General features: G+C 55.5%; 3 non-coding genes across 3 annotated transcripts; all 3 read left to right on the top strand.

Annotated features, from left to right (window-relative positions):
* Positions 1 to 1,185: 1,185 nt before the first annotated feature.
* On the top strand, positions 1,186 to 1,272 carry trnay-gua (transfer RNA tyrosine (anticodon GUA)). Its single transcript is given in 2 exon segments — positions 1,186 to 1,222; positions 1,237 to 1,272. It is a non-coding gene; the product is annotated as a tRNA-Tyr (tRNA).
* Positions 1,273 to 2,300: 1,028 nt separating this feature from the next.
* On the top strand, positions 2,301 to 2,382 carry trnas-gcu (transfer RNA serine (anticodon GCU)). The gene has a single exon. It is a non-coding gene; the product is annotated as a tRNA-Ser (tRNA).
* Positions 2,383 to 3,223: 841 nt separating this feature from the next.
* On the top strand, positions 3,224 to 3,310 carry trnay-gua (transfer RNA tyrosine (anticodon GUA)). Its single transcript is given in 2 exon segments — positions 3,224 to 3,260; positions 3,275 to 3,310. It is a non-coding gene; the product is annotated as a tRNA-Tyr (tRNA).
* Positions 3,311 to 17,403: the final 14,093 nt, after the last annotated feature.

Genomic DNA, 17,403 nt, shown 5'->3' with positions numbered 1-17,403 from the left:
GAAATAATAATACAAATATTTGAGATTTGAATTCAAAGAAAGGATCACCTGTGTTCCTACGTACAGTTTGTTGAATGGGACTGTCTCAGAGCTGTGTGACCATCTTTCAAAGGACATCTTCAGTTCGTCTCAGTCACACCAACTTTGGACGGCTCAACCGAGATTACGCAGCTCCTGTGATTTCAGACATCTTTTGGTAACCAGCCAGGGCTGCATGGGCACCACAGCAATATGAAATGGCCCTCGTGTATCTACTGTAACCCTTTTGGAAGAAAGTGAAACCCAAGGATAAATCATTAGTCTGGTTGGAATTTTACTTCCACCAACACGTTTCCATAGGATATAGGAATGTGTTATTATACTCCACCAAAGAATTTAAGAGCGTACCACAAGGTTGATACTGATACTGCTTCAGCACATTAAACAACAGGACACTTAACGTGTCCCTGATTACTTCAACATACTTTGTATGTTTACATTGGCTCTGTAAGTGCGAGCACATGAGCCAATGTAAACAGTCCTTTCTGTGAGTTCTCTCCCATCTTTTTCCATGATGAGTTCAAATGGTAGAGCATTGTCTATGGACCCCATAAATATGTTGAGACATCATCCATGAGAAAGAGCAGGAAACGGAACACAAATTCTTTCTTGGAGAAAACACAAGGAACATCCAGCAAACGTCCAGCGTTATAGTAACATCAGCCACATACAGGTGAAACAGAGGTACTCAGTTTTAGACTACACGCAGAGCCCCTGAGCTGCTCTTAAGGGATCTAAGGAGAAGGGATGAGGATTAGCTCAAATGCTACAGTGCTTGCTGAGAAAGCGAGAAGGATGCCCACATTCTCCAGCTGCCTTCTGGACTTTAAGCATCTTCCTTGGTGGAACGGCCCAGTTTCCACGAGATGGCCGAATGTTGACCCATAGATACTGGCTCTTCCCACCCGGCAAGCCACCTTTATCTGGTTGAGAACCATGGCCTCGGTTTTGGAGGTGCTGATTTTCATCCCAGCCTCTTCACACTCGGAATATACTATAGCTACTATATCTACTGTGTGACTTGAAATGACCTCAAAGACTGGGCTCACACTACATGAAAACGTTCATGAGACTGTAAGGGCAAGAGCACGGACACAGGTTGGCTATACACGGCTATAGTTTTTTACACTAGGTTATGTGCTGTCACCTTCGATAGCTCAGTTGGAAGAGCGGAGGACTGTAGTCTGCAATCCTGTAATCCTTAGGTCGCTGGTTCAAATCCGGCTCGAAGGATGTACTTTTATCGGGTCCACGGTTCATACCCGGATGCCCCTGTGAGTTTGATGCTCTTTACGTAAACAGATTTTGTATTTCTTAAAAGACCAAATACAACAATGTCCTTCAGCAATATTTAGACTGCCCTTTGAACTGTATAGCCGTGTCTCAAGAGGACAAAAAGATGGCATTTAAGACATTTATTGTGGCCGTAGCTTTCAACACTTAGTGCCCCTCTGTCACCTTCGATAGCTCAGTTGGTACAGTGCTAGGCCCTCTTTCTTGGTTTCTTTAAGAAAATCCACATTGTTTGCAGATTTTAGCCATTTTTTGCAACATCTTTGCAATGACATTTTTTAATGCAAGGTGACTATTTCTTCAGAATCTGGGAGTTAAAATCCTATACTAGTAGGCCATTTGTATTTTTAAGATGCAAGATAAAAAAATGAAGTGCCCATTCGGTTTTACTCTTTCATCAATACTGCATCTTTTCCTGTTGTGTAAAACACTTTGAATTGCTTTGTGGACGAATTTTGCTCTACAACAGAACTTGCCTTACCTTGCCTTGTTATGTATGTTAAATACGTGGTGAGATGAATATCGTTTGGTTTTTCAAATCCAAAGGTAATGGCATTATGTATTCATGCAGGAGTAAACCAAATGGAGCTTTCGGTTTTCACTCAGCAAAAGAAATAATAATACAAATATTTGAGATTTGAATTCAAAGAAAGGATCACCTGTGTTCCTACGTACAGTTTGTTGAATGGGACTGTCTCAGAGCTGTGTGACCATCTTTCAAAGGACATCTTCAGTTCGTCTCAGTCACACCAACTTTGGACGGCTCAACCGAGATTACGCAGCTCCTGTGATTTCAGACATCTTTTGGTAACCAGCCAGGGCTGCATGGGCACCACAGCAATATGAAATGGCCCTCGTGTATCTACTGTAACCCTTTTGGAAGAAAGTGAAACCCAAGGATAAATCATTAGTCTGGTTGGAATTTTACTTCCACCAACACGTTTCCATAGGATATAGGAATGTGCACTGACGAGGTGGCCGAGTGGTTAAGGCGATGGACTGCTAATCCATTGTGCTCTGCACGCGTGGGTTCGAATCCCATCCTCGTCGATATAAGTACCTTGTTATTATGCTCCACCAAAGAATTTAAGAGCGTACCACAAGGTTGATACTGATACTGCTTCAGCACATTAAACAACAGGACACTTAACGTGTCCCTGATTACTTCAACATACTTTGTATGTTTACATTGGCTCTGTAAGTGCGAGCACATGAGCCAATGTAAACAGTCCTTTCTGTGAGTTCTCTCCCATCTTTTTCCATGATGAGTTCAAATGGTAGAGCATTGTCTATGGACCCCATAAATATGTTGAGACATCATCCACGAGAAAGAGCAGGAAACGGAACACAAATTCTTTCTTGGAGAAAACACAAGGAACATCCAGCAAACGTCCAGCGTTATAGTAACATCAGCCACATACAGGTGAAACAGAGGTACTCAGTTTTAGACTACACGCAGAGCCCCTGAGCTGCTCTTAAGGGATCTAAGGAGAAGGGATGAGGATTAGCTCAAATGCTACAGTGCTTGCTGAGAAAGCGAGAAGGATGCCCACATTCTCCAGCTGCCTTCTGGACTTTAAGCATCTTCCTTGGTGGAACGGCCCAGTTTCCACGAGATGGCCGAATGTTGACCCATAGATACTGGCTCTTCCCACCCGGCAAGCCACCTTTATCTGGTTGAGAACCATGGCCTCGGTTTTGGAGGTGCTGATTTTCATCCCAGCCTCTTCACACTCGGAATATACTATAGCTACTATATCTACTGTGTGACTTGAAATGACCTCAAAGACTGGGCTCACACTACATGAAAACGTTCATGAGACTGTAAGGGCAAGAGCACGGACACAGGTTGGCACGGCTATAGTTTTTTACACTAGGTTATGTGCTGTCACCTTCGATAGCTCAGTTGGAAGAGCGGAGGACTGTAGTCTGCAATCCTGTAATCCTTAGGTCGCTGGTTCAAATCCGGCTCGAAGCATGTACTTTTATCGGGTCCACGGTTCATACCCGGATGCCCCTGTGAGTTTGATGCTCTTTACGTAAACAGATTTTGTATTTCTTAAAAGACCAAATACAACAATGTCCTTCAGCAATATTTAGACTGCCCTTTGAACTGTATAGCCGTGTCTCAAGAGGACAAAAAGATGGCATTTAACCCTTTAGGCGCCAGAGATTATGGATGAAATAAATGTATAAATAAAAAACTTCCTGAGATACAGAGAACTGAAGCCGGGGCACAGCTCTGGGTCGGCAGTGCCCCTGGAGGCCCGTAGAAGCTCCAAACTCCAGTTGATTCTTGGATAAAAGGGCACCCAGCCGGTCTCGAACTCGCGTGAGGCGGAGCAGGGATCATCCACCCCGCTCACGGCCAGACTATGCCCGGCCAGGGAGCACCTTCTGCGGGTCGGAGGCTCCGGGTCGGAGCCCCTGGAGCCTGGAGCCCTCACCGGGCCCCGAACTCGGCTGCCGGAGGCAGTGCAGTGCCTCATGGATAAAAGGGCACCCAGCCGGTCTCGAACTCGCGTGAGGCGGAGCAGGGATCATCCACCCCGCACACGGCCAGACTTTGCCCGGCCAGGGAGCACCTTCTGCGGGTCGGAGGCTCCGGGTCGGAGCCCCTGGAGCCTGGAGCCCTCACCGGGCCCCGAACTCGGCTGCCGGAGGCAGTGCAGTGCCTCATGGATAAAAGGGCACCCAGCCGGTCTCGAACTCGCGTGAGGCGGAGCAGGGATCATCCACCCCGCACACGGCCAGACTTTGCCCGGCCAGGGAGCACCTTCTGCGGGTCGGAGGCTCCGGGTCGGAGCCCCTGGAGCCTGGAGCCCTCACCGGGCCCCGAACTCGGCTGCCGGAGGCAGTGCAGTGCCTCATGGATAAAAGGGCACCCAGCCGGTCTCGAACTCGCGTGAGGCGGAGCAGGGATCATCCACCCCGCACACGACCAGACTTTGCCCGAGGAAGGGCCACTCTGGCTGGGCATGGCCCCCACTGAGCACCCCCTGGAACCCCTGGAGCCCCCGGAGCACCTCCAGAGCCACCCCCCACTCCTCCAGACTCACCCCGGGGAAGGGCCACTCTGGCTGGGCATGGCCTCCACTGAGCACCCCCTGGAGCCCCCGGAGCACCTCCAGAGCCACCCCCCACTCTCCCCAGACTATGCCCGGGGAAGGGCCACTCTGGCTGGGCATGGCCTCCGCCGAGCACCCCCTGGAACCCCTCCAGAGCCACCCCCCACTCCTCCAGACTTTGCCCGGGGAAGGGCCACTCTGGCTGGGCATGGCCCCCACTGAGCACCCCCTGGAACCCCTGGAGCCCCCGGAGCACCTCCAGAGCCACCCCCCACTCCTCCAGACTCTGCCCGGGGAAGGGCCACTCTGGCTGGGCATGGCCTCCACTGAGCACCCCCTGGAGCCCCCGGAGCACCTCCAGAGCCACCCCCCACTCCTCCAGACTCTGCCCGGGGAAGGGCCACTCTGGCTGGGCATGGCCTCCACTGAGCACCCCCTGGAGCCCCCGGAGCACCTCCAGAGCCACCCCCCACTCTCCCCAGACTCACCCCGGGGAAGGGCCACTCTGGCTGGGCATGGCCTCCGCTGAGCACCCCCTGGAACCCCTGGAGCCCCCGGAGCACCTCCAGAGCCACCCCCCACTCTCCCCAGATTCTGCCCGGGGAAGGGCCACTCTGGCTGGGCATGGCCTCCACTGAGCACCCCCTGGAGCCCCCGGAGCACCTCCAGAGCCACCCCCCACTCTCCCCAGACTATGCCCGGGGAAGGGCCACTCTGGCTGGGCATGGCCCCCACTGAGCACCCCCTGGAACCCCTGGAGCCCCCGGAGCACCTCCAGAGCCACCCCCCACTCTCCCCAGATTCTGCCCGGGGAAGGGCCACTCTGGCTGGGCATGGCCTCCACTGAGCACCCCCTGGAGCCCCCGGAGCACCTCCAGAGCCACCCCCACTCTCCCCAGACTATGCCCGGGGAAGGGCCACTCTGGCTGGGCATGGCCCCCACTGAGCACCCCCTGGAACCCCTGGAGCCCCCGGAGCACCTCCAGAGCCACCCCCCACTCTCCCCAGATTCTGCCCGGGGAAGGGCCACTCTGGCTGGGCATGGCCTCCACTGAGCACCCCCTGGAGCCCCCGGAGCACCTCCAGAGCCACCCCCCACTCCTCCAGACTCTGCCCGGGGAAGGGCCACTCTGGCTGGGCATGGCCTCCACTGAGCACCCCCTGGAGCCCCTGGAGCCCCCGGAGCACCTCCAGAGCCACCCCCCACTCTCCCCAGATTCTGCCCGGGGAAGGGCCACTCTGGCTGGGCATGGCCTCCACTGAGCACCCCCTGGAGCCCCCGGAGCACCTCCAGAGCCACCCCCCACTCCTCCAGACTCACCCCGGGGAAGGGCCACTCTGGCTGGGCATGGCCTCCACTGAGCACCCCCTGGAGCCCCCGGAGCACCTCCAGAGCCACCCCCCACTCTCCCCAGACTCACCCCGGGGAAGGGCCACTCTGGCTGGGCATGGCCTCCGCTGAGCACCCCCTGGAACCCCTGGAGCCCCCGGAGCACCTCCAGAGCCACCCCCCACTCCTCCAGACTCACCCCGGGGAAGGGCCACTCTGGCTGGGCATGGCCCCCACTGAGCACCCCCTGGAACCCCTGGAGCCCCTCCAGAGCCACCCCGCATTCCCCCAAACTCAGTCTGGGGACGGGCCACTCTTCCCCGGGTTGCAGGCTCTGGGACTCCGGGGATGACCACCGGGGACCAGGCCCTCCCTTCGAACCCGGGGACCCACACTTAAGCACCCCCACACGGGCTACACACCCTTGTTTCAGCCCCCTGGAGGTCCGTGCCCTTGGTACTATACCATGGAAGTCCGTGCCCTTGGTACTCCGACTGGAGTACCAAGGGAACGGCCCAGCACTCACCACAGAGGCTCGCGCCGGCCCCGGCCCACCTTTCGTCCCCGGGTACCCACACTTACGCACCCCAACACGAGCTACACACCCTTGGTGCAGCCCCCTGGAAGTCCGTGCCCTTGGTACTCTGAGCCACTTTAAAAGATAAAAAGCACCAGGACCCCAAGGCCCTGGCTCCCCTGTCCCCTACACCACACTTGGAGGCAGGGCCCTTGCCCTCCACTGGCTGCCCCCGCGCCCAATGTACTCCATAACCGAAGAAGAGAGGGGGACCCGGAGGCCGGCCTACTAGGGTAACAGGTTTAATTTAGAGCCGGGGCTCTGGACCACAAATGCCAACAACCCCGCAGTGCGCAGGAGCCTTCGAAGCTGGATGAAACCAGAACGGGGCCCTACGATGGCGGTGACCAGCCAGTTGATAGCAAAGTGAGCCCTGGACAGGAGCTGCATTTGACAAACTCAGAGACGAGGAAGGGACCGGAGTCGGACCAAATATATCATCTGGCGCTGTGTCCAGCGTGAGGGTGAGCCAGCGCAAATCAGGACCACAAATGCCAACAACCCCGCAGTGCGCAGGAGCCTTCGAAGCTGGATGAAACCAGAACGGGGCCCTACGATGGCGGTGACCAGCCAGTTGATAGCAAAGTGAGCCCTGGACAGGCGCTGCATTTGACAAACTCAGAGACGAGGAAGGGACCGGAGTCGGACCAAAAATATGCGCCGGCCCTGCCCCCCGCCCCGCGCAGAGCCATCGGACACGTTGAGGCTGAAGGGGACTGGCGCAGAGCCCTTGGGCCCAGGGGCTAAGCGCAGCCATCATCCTTCAAGCCGCGCCTCCTGCTGCGCGGGGGTGAGTGACAATGGGCTCGGACTGTGGTTCCGTCGGACGCGTTGAGGCTGAAGGAGACTGGCGCAGAGCCCCTGTAACAGGGGCTAAGCGCAGCCATCATCCTCCAAGCCGCGCGTCCTTCAGTGCGGGGGTGAGTGACAGTGGGCCTGGACTGTTGTTCCACCGGACGCGTTGAGGCTGAAGGGGACTGGTGCAGAGCCCCTGTGCCAGGGGCTAAGCGCAGCCATCATCCTCCAAGCCGCGCGTCCTTCTGCGCAGGGGTGAGTGACAGTGGACCCGGACTGTGTTCCCACCGGACGCGTTGAGGCTGAAGGGGACTGGCTCAGAGCCCCTGGCACAGGGGCTAAGCGCAGCCATCATCCTTCAAGCCGCGCGTCCTTCAGTGCGGGGGTGAGTGACGGTCCCATCTCCGGAGACAAGGGGCCAGGCGCGGGGGAAGCCAGTCAGACTGAAGCCCCGCGCCTGGTGGGACCTCTGTCTCGGCCTCGCTTCCAACGTGTCCGGCGTGAGGTTAGCCGGAGCAAACCACAGCCGCAAAATGTAAACAAACCCGCAGTGCGCAGGAGCCTTCGAAGCTGGATAAAACCAGAACGGGGCCCTACGATGGCGGGTCTTGAGTGCCAATAGACCAAGCTCCTTGTCTGGTATACATAGAACCATGATTTGTACCATTTTCATGGTTGATTCATGGATGATCCCTGCTCCGCCTCATGCGAGTTGGACGGCTGGGTGCCTTTTATCCATGAGGCACTGCACTGCCTCCGGCAGCCGAGTTCGGGGCCCGGTGAGGGCTCCAGGCTCCAGGGGCTCCGACCCGGAGCCTCCGACCCGCAGAAGGTGCTCCCTGGCCGGGCAAAGTCTGGCCGTGTGCGGGGTGGATGGCCCTGGGTCTGGGCGGCGCTAAGATCACGGAGCGGGTCACCTCCGCGTACAGCCCGTGGTCAGCGTGACACCGTGCTCTGCCCCGAGCAATCAGAGCAAACATGAAGCTTCTGGAAGTGCCCGGGAGTCTGGTAAAATCAAGCCGAAAATAGACCCTCTCATGCCGGGTCTGAGCGGCGCTTAGAGCCCGGAGGAGCGCGGAGCGCGGGGCTCCATTCAGAGCCTCCGTGATCCGCCTTACAACCAGCTCTCACCTCCGCGTACAGCCCGTGGTCAGCGTGACACCGTGCTCTGCCCCGAGCAATCAGAGCAAACAGGAAGCTTCTGGAAGTGCCCGGGAGTCTGGTAAAATCAAGCCGAAAATAGACCCTCTCATGCCGGGTCTGAGCGGCGCTTAGAGCCCGGAGGAGCGCGGGGCTCCATTCAGAGCCTCCGTGATCCGCCTTACAACCAGCTCTCACCTCCGCGTACAGCCCGTGGTCAGCGTGACACCGTGCTCTGCCCCGAGCAATCAGAGCAAACAGGAAGCTTCTGGAAGTGCCCGGGAGTCTGGTAAAATCAAGCCGAAAATAGACCCTCTCATGCCGGGTCTGAGCGGCGCTTAGAGCCCGGAGGAGCGCGGAGCGCGGGGCTCCATTCAGAGCCTCCGTGATCCGACGCTCACCTCCGCACCTCCGAACCATGACTTGACATTACGGCTGTGAAGGAGCCTTGGAAGCTGGATAAAACCAGAACGGGGCCCATCGATCGCGGTTCTCGTGTGCCCGTCAAACGAGCTCCTTGCCCGGTAGCCGCACAACCAGGAAATGTACCTGTTTCGATTGCGAAAAACGTCATTCTCAAAAACCGCCCGCCCCTCCCTCCCAGCATTACCATTTTGCACATTCCGCGTGAGAGCAGCGTAAGAATTTCTCGGGAGCAGCGTGATTTAGCCCGGGAATTTTGAGCTGAACGCTTATTCCCACGAGCCCAAAAAACGACTAAGTCCAACGGTATATAGTGTACTATTGCCGAAAAACGACAGAGTCGCTCGGGTATAGTGTACTATTGCCGAAAAACGACAGAGTCGCTCGGGTATAGTGTACTATTGCCGAAAAATGACAGAGTCTTTTCAGGTATAGTGTACTATTTCGGTTTTTACTCTAAGTCCCTCAGGGGCATATGGTGCTATACTATGATGGTCAGATCACCTCCAGGCCCCAGGGGAGTGCTTTTCTGGGGGCAAACAGTGCACTGATGATGGGGGATTATTTCATTTTGCTCATTTTGGTGTTTTTTCACATTTTAACCCATTTTCACCCCTTTTGCTCACAACTTCATACTACGGCCCGGAAAAACGACAGAGTCGCTCGGGTATAGTGTACTATTGCCGAAAAATGACAGAGTCTTTTCAGGTATAGTGTACTATTTCGGTTTTTACTCTAAGTCCCTCAGGGGCATATGGTGCTATACTATGATGGTCAGATCACCTCCAGGCCCCAGGGGAGTGCTTTTCTGGGGGCAAACAGTGCAGTGATGATGGGGGATTATTTCATTTTGCTCATTTTGGTGTTTTTTCACATTTTAACCCATTTTCACCCCTTTTGCTCACAACTTCATACTACGGCCCGGAAAAACGACAGAGTCGCTCGGGTATAGTGTACTATTGCCGAAAAATGACAGAGTCTTTTCAGGTATAGTGTACTATTTCGGTTTTTACTCTAAGTCCCTCAGGGGCATATGGTGCTATACTCTGATGGTCAGATCACCTCCAGGCCCCAGGGGAGTGCTTTTCTGGGGGCAAACAGTGCACTGATGATGGGGGATTATTTCATTTTGCTCATTTTGGTGTTTTTTCACATTTTAACCCATTTTCACCCCTTTTGCTCACAACTTCATACTACGGCCCGGAAAAACGACAGAGTCCCTCGGGTATAGTGTACTATTGCCGAAAAACGACAGAGTCTTTTCAGGCATAGTGTACTATTTCGGGTTTTTACTCTAAGTCCCTCAGGGGCATATGGTGCTATACTATGATGGTCAGATCACCTCCAGGCCCCAGGGGAGTGCTTTTCTGGGGGCAAACAGTGCACTGATTATGGGGGATTATTTCATTTTGCTCATTTTGGTGTTTTTTCACATTTTAACCCATTTTCACCCCTTTTGCTCACAACTTCATACTACGGCCCGGAAAAACGACAGAGTCCCTCGGGTATAGTGTACTATTGCCGAAAAACGACAGAGTCCCTCGGGTATAGTGTACTATTGCCGAAAAACGACAGAGTCCCTCGGGTATAGTGTACTATTGCCGAAAAATGACAGAGTCTTTTCAGGTATAGTGTACTATTTCGGTTTTTACTCTAAGTCCCTCAGGGGCATATGGTGCTATACTATGATGGTCAGATCACCTCCAGGCCCCAGGGGAGTGCTTTTCTGGGGGCAAACAGTGCACTGATGATGGGGGATTATTTCATTTTGCTCATTTTGGTGTTTTTTCACATTTTAACCCATTTTCACACCTTTTGCTCACAACTTCATACTACGGCCCGGAAAAACGACAGAGTCCCTCGGGTATAGTGTACTATTGCCGAAAAACGACAGAGTCTTTTCAGGCATAGTGTACTATTTCGGTTTTTACTCTAAGTCCCTCAGGGGCATATGGTGCTATACTCTGATGGTCAGATCACCTCCAGGCCCCAGGGGAGTGCTTTTCTGGGGGCAAACAGTGCACTGATGATGGGGGATTATTTCATTTTGCTCATTTTGGTGTTTTTTCACATTTTAACCCATTTTCACCCCTTTTGCTCACAACTTCATACTACGGCCCGGAAAAACGACAGAGTCCCTCGGGTATAGTGTACTATTGCCGAAAAACGACAGAGTCCCTCGGGTATAGTGTACTATTGCCGAAAAACGACAGAGTCCCTCGGGTATAGTGTACTATTGCCGAAAAACGACAGAGTCCCTCGGGTATAGTGTACTATTGCCGAAAAACGACAGAGTCCCTCGGGTATAGTGTACTATTGCCGAAAAACGACAGAGTCCCTCGGGTATAGTGTACTATTGGCTGGAAGCTCGGTTTTTTTTCTAAGTCCAGCAGGGGTATATGGTACTATATTCTGGTGGTCAGATCACCTCCAGGCCCCAGGGGAGTGCTTTTCTGGGGGCAAACTGTGCACTGATGATGGGGGATTATTTCATTTTGCTCATTTTGGTGTTTTTTCACATTTTAACCCATTTTCACCCCTTTTGCTCACATCTTCAAACTCGGGCCCTGATTACAAGTTCTGACCAAATGATGACAAACACGGTATTTATTATGTATTTTTTTCATTTTTTTTATTTTTCCAACTTATACATCCATCATTGGTGCCAGGCAGGTTGTGGAGAAAGCAGTGAAGAAAGGAGAGAGCCATCACAGAAAAGATGTCCATCCAGGGTCAAGGTACCCTGCACTTTTACATATCCAAATGACAGCATTTAAAGTTTTTTAGCGTATGGTATCTCTCGTTGCATGGAACCGCACAGAGGCCAACGCCACACTGACGGCACCTGTACTTTGTTTGCCGCCTGCCTTTGGTACGAGAGCGGTCAGAGCACACGGCGCAGTCTGGACGTCCCTCTGCTTGACAAAGCCAATGACGCTCTGTGAGTCTCTGTGGCATTTCACCCTCCGGTCTTGAGCGCCTTTCTTGTTTTTTGGAGTGATCAGCCAGTAATGCATCAATAATGTTCTGAATGTAAACCTTTAAAGGTTTGTGTGGGCCTGGAGTGGATTTGGTGTATATGATGTGTGAGTTGACAATACTTATGCTTATAATGGCATTGAATATGCGATGATACCATTTCCGGGACCTGTGTGGAAAGAGGTATGTCTTCATCCTCTGGTCAGCAGTGTCCACTCCACCCATGTAGGCGTTGTACTGGTCGACACATACAGGTCTTTTGATGTCACGGAAGCCAGTGTCATCTGTCTTGGATCGGATCCTCCTCTGAACACAATCATTTCCATGGACTGTGGACAACATGGTGAGACGTTTAGTATCGTGCCAAGCACAAGCCAGGAGTTTTCCCTTTCTGCAAAAAACTGGGTCATCTCCTTTTTTCAGCTGTAAGACACTTTTACCAAGGCATTTTGGCATCCCCAACCTGGTAATCCTTACCGTTCCACACAGTCCAGTTTCCAAATCTGCTAATTCATTTGCAATTACAGGCGAGGTATAGTAACTGTCCATGTAAATCTCGTGTCCTTTGCCCGTAAAGGGAGAAACCAACTCACGGACAACTGCGTGTGTTGCACTGATGTTGCTTGCATTATTTTTGTACTGTCCAGTGTGCATTGACCAGCGCAAAACATACCCTGAACAGCTTTCACTCAGGGCATACACTCTATAGCCATATTTGTCAGGTTTATTCGGAGAGTAACATTTTAGTGAAGATCTCCCCTTGAAAGCTATTGTCATTTCATCTAAAGAAAGCTCCTTGATTGGACTGTAAACTGCTGCAAATTTGGGAATAATCAAATCTATTATTGGGCGGACTTTGAACAGTTTATCGTGCCCGGGCTCGCCTGTTCTCACATAATCATTATTGTTGACAAAATGAAAGAACGAAAGAATGATTTCAAATCTGTTTCTTGACATTACATTTCCAAATCCAGGCGTTTGTGTAAGCCAAAATGTTCCCCAGTAATCCTCGATTTCAGGTTTCTCAACAAGGCCCATGGAGAGATGCAAAGCGAAGAAAGCTTTCATTTCGGTGACTGATACATCATACCACTCAAGAAATCTTGAATGTGGCTTCAGAATCATAGGTGCCATACACTGATGTGCATATCTATTTGTCTCATCAGTAATGAAAGTCCAAAACTGATCGGTCAGAAAGAGTGACAGAATATCAAATGGATTAGCATCCGTCAGATCCATCTCTCCTGTGTAGCCAACTGGGTCTTCAAAAGGTTTGATCCATGCCTCAAATACCTCGACCTCTCTCAGCATGTCCCAGCTCTCATCCACCGGGCAAGTTTTACTGCAGCCACTGGTTCCACTGGTTCCTCGCCTCCGTCTGTCCTTTGCACCTGTCCGTTGTTTCGAAGTCCCTTCATCTCCACTTGGAAATCCATCGTCACTCTCGGGGAGATAATACCCTTCAGAGTCAGAATCTGCTGTAAATTGCATGCCACGTGTACTTCCTCCAGCCATTTTTTTCCTTACCGGATCTGCCCTGGATCATACCTGGCTAATAAAGGGAAGTTGCACCGAACCGACCAATGACTGAAGTGATTCATTTTCTACTATTATTTCATTAATTTCCTTGTACGGTAAAGTTGCATTTCTGCGACTTTGGCGCTTAAAGGGTTAGAATACAGAGTTTTTGGTTTCAATACCTTATCATCTGCTGCCATCTTCTGTATTTTTTGTAAATAAAGGTGGACAAAAATAAATAAATATTTGACAAACGCCAAGCCTAGCCCCAAGCCCCAAGGACTGATAACCCTTTAGGCGCCAGAGATTATGGATGAAATAAATGTATAAATAAAAAACTTCCTGAGATACAGAGAACTGAAGCCGGGGCACAGCTCTGGGTCGGCAGTGCCCCTGGAGGCCCGTAGAAGCTCCACACTCCAGTTGATTCTTGGATAAAAGGGCACCCAGCCGGTCTCGAACTCGCGTGAGGCGGAGCAGGGATCATCCACCCCGCACACGGCCAGACTTTGCCCGGCCAGGGAGCACCTTCTGCGGGTCGGAGGCTCCGGGTCGGAGCCCCTGGAGCCTGGAGCCCTCACCGGGCCCCGAACTCGGCTGCCGGAGGCAGTGCAGTGCCTCATGGATAAAAGGGCACCCAGCCGGTCTCGAACTCGCGTGAGGCGGAGCAGGGATCATCCACCCCGCACACGGCCAGACTTTGCCCGGCCAGGGAGCACCTTCTGCGGGTCGGAGGCTCCGGGTCGGAGCCCCTGGAGCCTGGAGCCCTCACCGGGCCCCGAACTCGGCTGCCGGAGGCAGTGCAGTGCCTCATGGATAAAAGGGCACCCAGCCGGTCTCGAACTCGCGTGAGGCGGAGCAGGGATCATCCACCCCGCACACGGCCAGACTTTGCCCGGCCAGGGAGCACCTTCTGCGGGTCGGAGGCTCCGGGTCGGAGCCCCTGGAGCCTGGAGCCCTCACCGGGCCCCGAACTCGGCTGCCGGAGGCAGTGCAGTGCCTCATGGATAAAAGGGCACCCAGCCGGTCTCGAACTCGCGTGAGGCGGAGCAGGGATCATCCACCCCGCACACGACCAGACTTTGCCCGGGGAAGGGCCACTCTGGCTGGGCATGGCCCCCACTGAGCACCCCCTGGAACCCCTGGAGCCCCCGGAGCACCTCCAGAGCCACCCCCCACTCCTCCAGACTCACCCCGGGGAAGGGCCACTCTGGCTGGGCATGGCCTCCACTGAGCACCCCCTGGAGCCCCCGGAGCACCTCCAGAGCCACCCCCCACTCTCCCCAGACTATGCCCGGGGAAGGGCCACTCTGGCTGGGCATGGCCTCCGCCGAGCACCCCCTGGAACCCCTCCAGAGCCACCCCCCACTCCTCCAGACTTTGCCCGGGGAAGGGCCACTCTGGCTGGGCATGGCCCCCACTGAGCACCCCCTGGAACCCCTGGAGCCCCCGGAGCACCTCCAGAGCCACCCCCCACTCCTCCAGACTCTGCCCGGGGAAGGGCCACTCTGGCTGGGCATGGCCTCCACTGAGCACCCCCTGGAGCCCCCGGAGCACCTCCAGAGCCACCCCCCACTCTCCCCAGACTCACCCCGGGGAAGGGCCACTCTGGCTGGGCATGGCCTCCGCTGAGCACCCCCTGGAACCCCTGGAGCCCCCGGAGCACCTCCAGAGCCACCCCCGACTCTCCCCAGATTCTGCCCGGGGAAGGGCCACTCTGGCTGGGCATGGCCTCCACTGAGCACCCCCTGGAGCCCCCGGAGCACCTCCAGAGCCACCCCCCACTCTCCCCAGACTATGCCCGGGGAAGGGCCACTCTGGCTGGGCATGGCCCCCACTGAGCACCCCCTGGAACCCCTGGAGCCCCCGGAGCACCTCCAGAGCCACCCCCCACTCTCCCCAGATTCTGCCCGGGGAAGGGCCACTCTGGCTGGGCATGGCCTCCACTGAGCACCCCCTGGAGCCCCCGGAGCACCTCCAGAGCCACCCCCACTCTCCCCAGACTATGCCCGGGGAAGGGCCACTCTGGCTGGGCATGGCCCCCACTGAGCACCCCCTGGAACCCCTGGAGCCCCCGGAGCACCTCCAGAGCCACCCCCCACTCTCCCCAGATTCTGCCCGGGGAAGGGCCACTCTGGCTGGGCATGGCCTCCACTGAGCACCCCCTGGAGCCCCCGGAGCACCTCCAGAGCCACCCCCCACTCCTCCAGACTCTGCCCGGGGAAGGGCCACTCTGGCTGGGCATGGCCTCCACTGAGCACCCCCTGGAGCCCCCGGAGCACCTCCAGAGCAACCCCCCACTCTCCCCAGACTCACCCCGGGGAAGGGCCACTCTGGCTGGGCATGGCCTCCGCTGAGCACCCCCTGGAACCCCTGGAGCCCCCGGAGCACCTCCAGAGCCACCCCCCACTCCTCCAGACTCACCCCGGGGAAGGGCCACTCTGGCTGGGCATGGCCCCCACTGAGCACCCCCTGGAACCCCTGGAGCCCCTCCAGAGCCACCCCGCATTCCCCCAAACTCAGTCTGGGGACGGGCCACTCTTCCCCGGGTTGCAGGCTCTGGGACTCCGGGGATGACCACCGGGGACCAGGCCCTCCCTTCGAACCCGGGGACCCACACTTAAGCACCCCCACACGGGCTACACACCCTTGTTTCAGCCCCCTGGAGGTCCGTGCCCTTGGTACTATACCATGGAAGTCCGTGCCCTTGGTACTCCGACTGGAGTACCAAGGGAACGGCCCAGCACTCACCACAGAGGCTCGCGCCGGCCCCGGCCCACCTTTCGTCCCCGGGTACCCACACTTAAGCACCCCAACACGAGCTACACACCCTTGGTGCAGCCCCCTGGAAGTCCGTGCCCTTGGTACTCTGAGCCACTTTAAAAGATAAAAAGCACCAGGACCCCAAGGCCCTGGCTCCCCTGTCCCCTACACCACACTTGGAGGCAGGGCCCTTGCCCTCCACTGGCTGCCCCCGCGCCCAATGTACTCCATAACCGAAGAAGAGAGGGGGACCCGGAGGCCGGCCTACTAGGGTAACAGGTTTAATTTAGAGCCGGGGCTCTGGACCACAAATGCCAACAACCCCGCAGTGCGCAGGAGCCTTCGAAGCTGGATGAAACCAGAACGGGGCCCTACGATGGCGGTGACCAGCCAGTTGATAGCAAAGTGAGCCCTGGACAGGAGCTGCATTTTACAAACTCAGAGACGAGGAATGGACCGGAGTCGGACCAAATATATCATCTGGCGCTGTGTCCAGCGTGAGGGTGAGCCAGCGCAAATCAGGACCACAAATGCCAACAACCCCGCAGTGCGCAGGAGCCTTCGAAGCTGGATGAAACCAGAACGGGGCCCTACGATGGCGGTGACCAGCCAGTTGATAGCAAAGTGAGCCCTGGACAGGCGCTGCATTTGACAAACTCAGAGACGAGGAAGGGACCGGAGTCGGACCAAATATATCATCTGGCGCTGTGTCCAGCGTAAGGGTGAGCCAGCGCAAATCAGGACCACAAATGCCAACAACCCCGCAGTGCGCAGGAGCCTTCGAAGCTGGATGAAACCAGAACGGGGCCCTACGATGGCGGTGACCAGCCAGTTGATAGCAAAGTGAGCCCTGGACAGGCGCTGCATTTGACAAACTCAGAGACGAGGAAGGGACCGGAGTCGGACCAAATATATCATCTGGCGCTGTGTCCAGCGTAAGGGTGAGCCAGCGCAAATCAGGACCACAAATGCCAACAACCCCGCAGTGCGCAGGAGCCTTCGAAGCTGGATGAAACCAGAACGGGGCCCTACGATGGCGGTGACCAGCCAGTTGATAGCAAAGTGAGCCCTGGACAGGCGCTGCATTTGACAAACTCAGAGACGAGGAAGGGACCGGAGTCGGACCAAAAATATGCGCCGGCCCTGCCCCCCGCCCCGCGCAGAGCCATCGGACACGTTGAGGCTGAAGGGGACTGGCGCAGAGCCCTTGGGCCCAGGGGCTAAGCGCAGCCATCATCCTTCAAGCCGCGCCTCCTGCTGCGCGGGGGTGAGTGACAATGGGCTCGGACTGTGGTTCCGTCGGACGCGTTGAGGCTGAAGGAGACTGGCGCAGAGCCCCTGTAACAGGGGCTAAGCGCAGCCATCATCCTCCAAGCCGCGCGTCCTTCAGTGCGGGGGTGAGTGACAGTGGGCCTGGACTGTTGTTCCACCGGACGCGTTGAGGCTGAAGGGGACTGGTGCAGAGCCCCTGTGCCAGG

The sequence above is a fragment of the Eucyclogobius newberryi genome, unplaced genomic scaffold, assembly GCF_026437365.1.
Source record: "Eucyclogobius newberryi isolate DKJ021-1_F unplaced genomic scaffold, fEucNew1.0.hap1 SCAF_6, whole genome shotgun sequence".
In the NCBI taxonomy this organism is placed as follows: Eukaryota; Metazoa; Chordata; class Actinopteri; order Gobiiformes; family Gobiidae; genus Eucyclogobius; species Eucyclogobius newberryi.
This window is presented reverse-complemented; position numbering and strand designations above follow the sequence as displayed.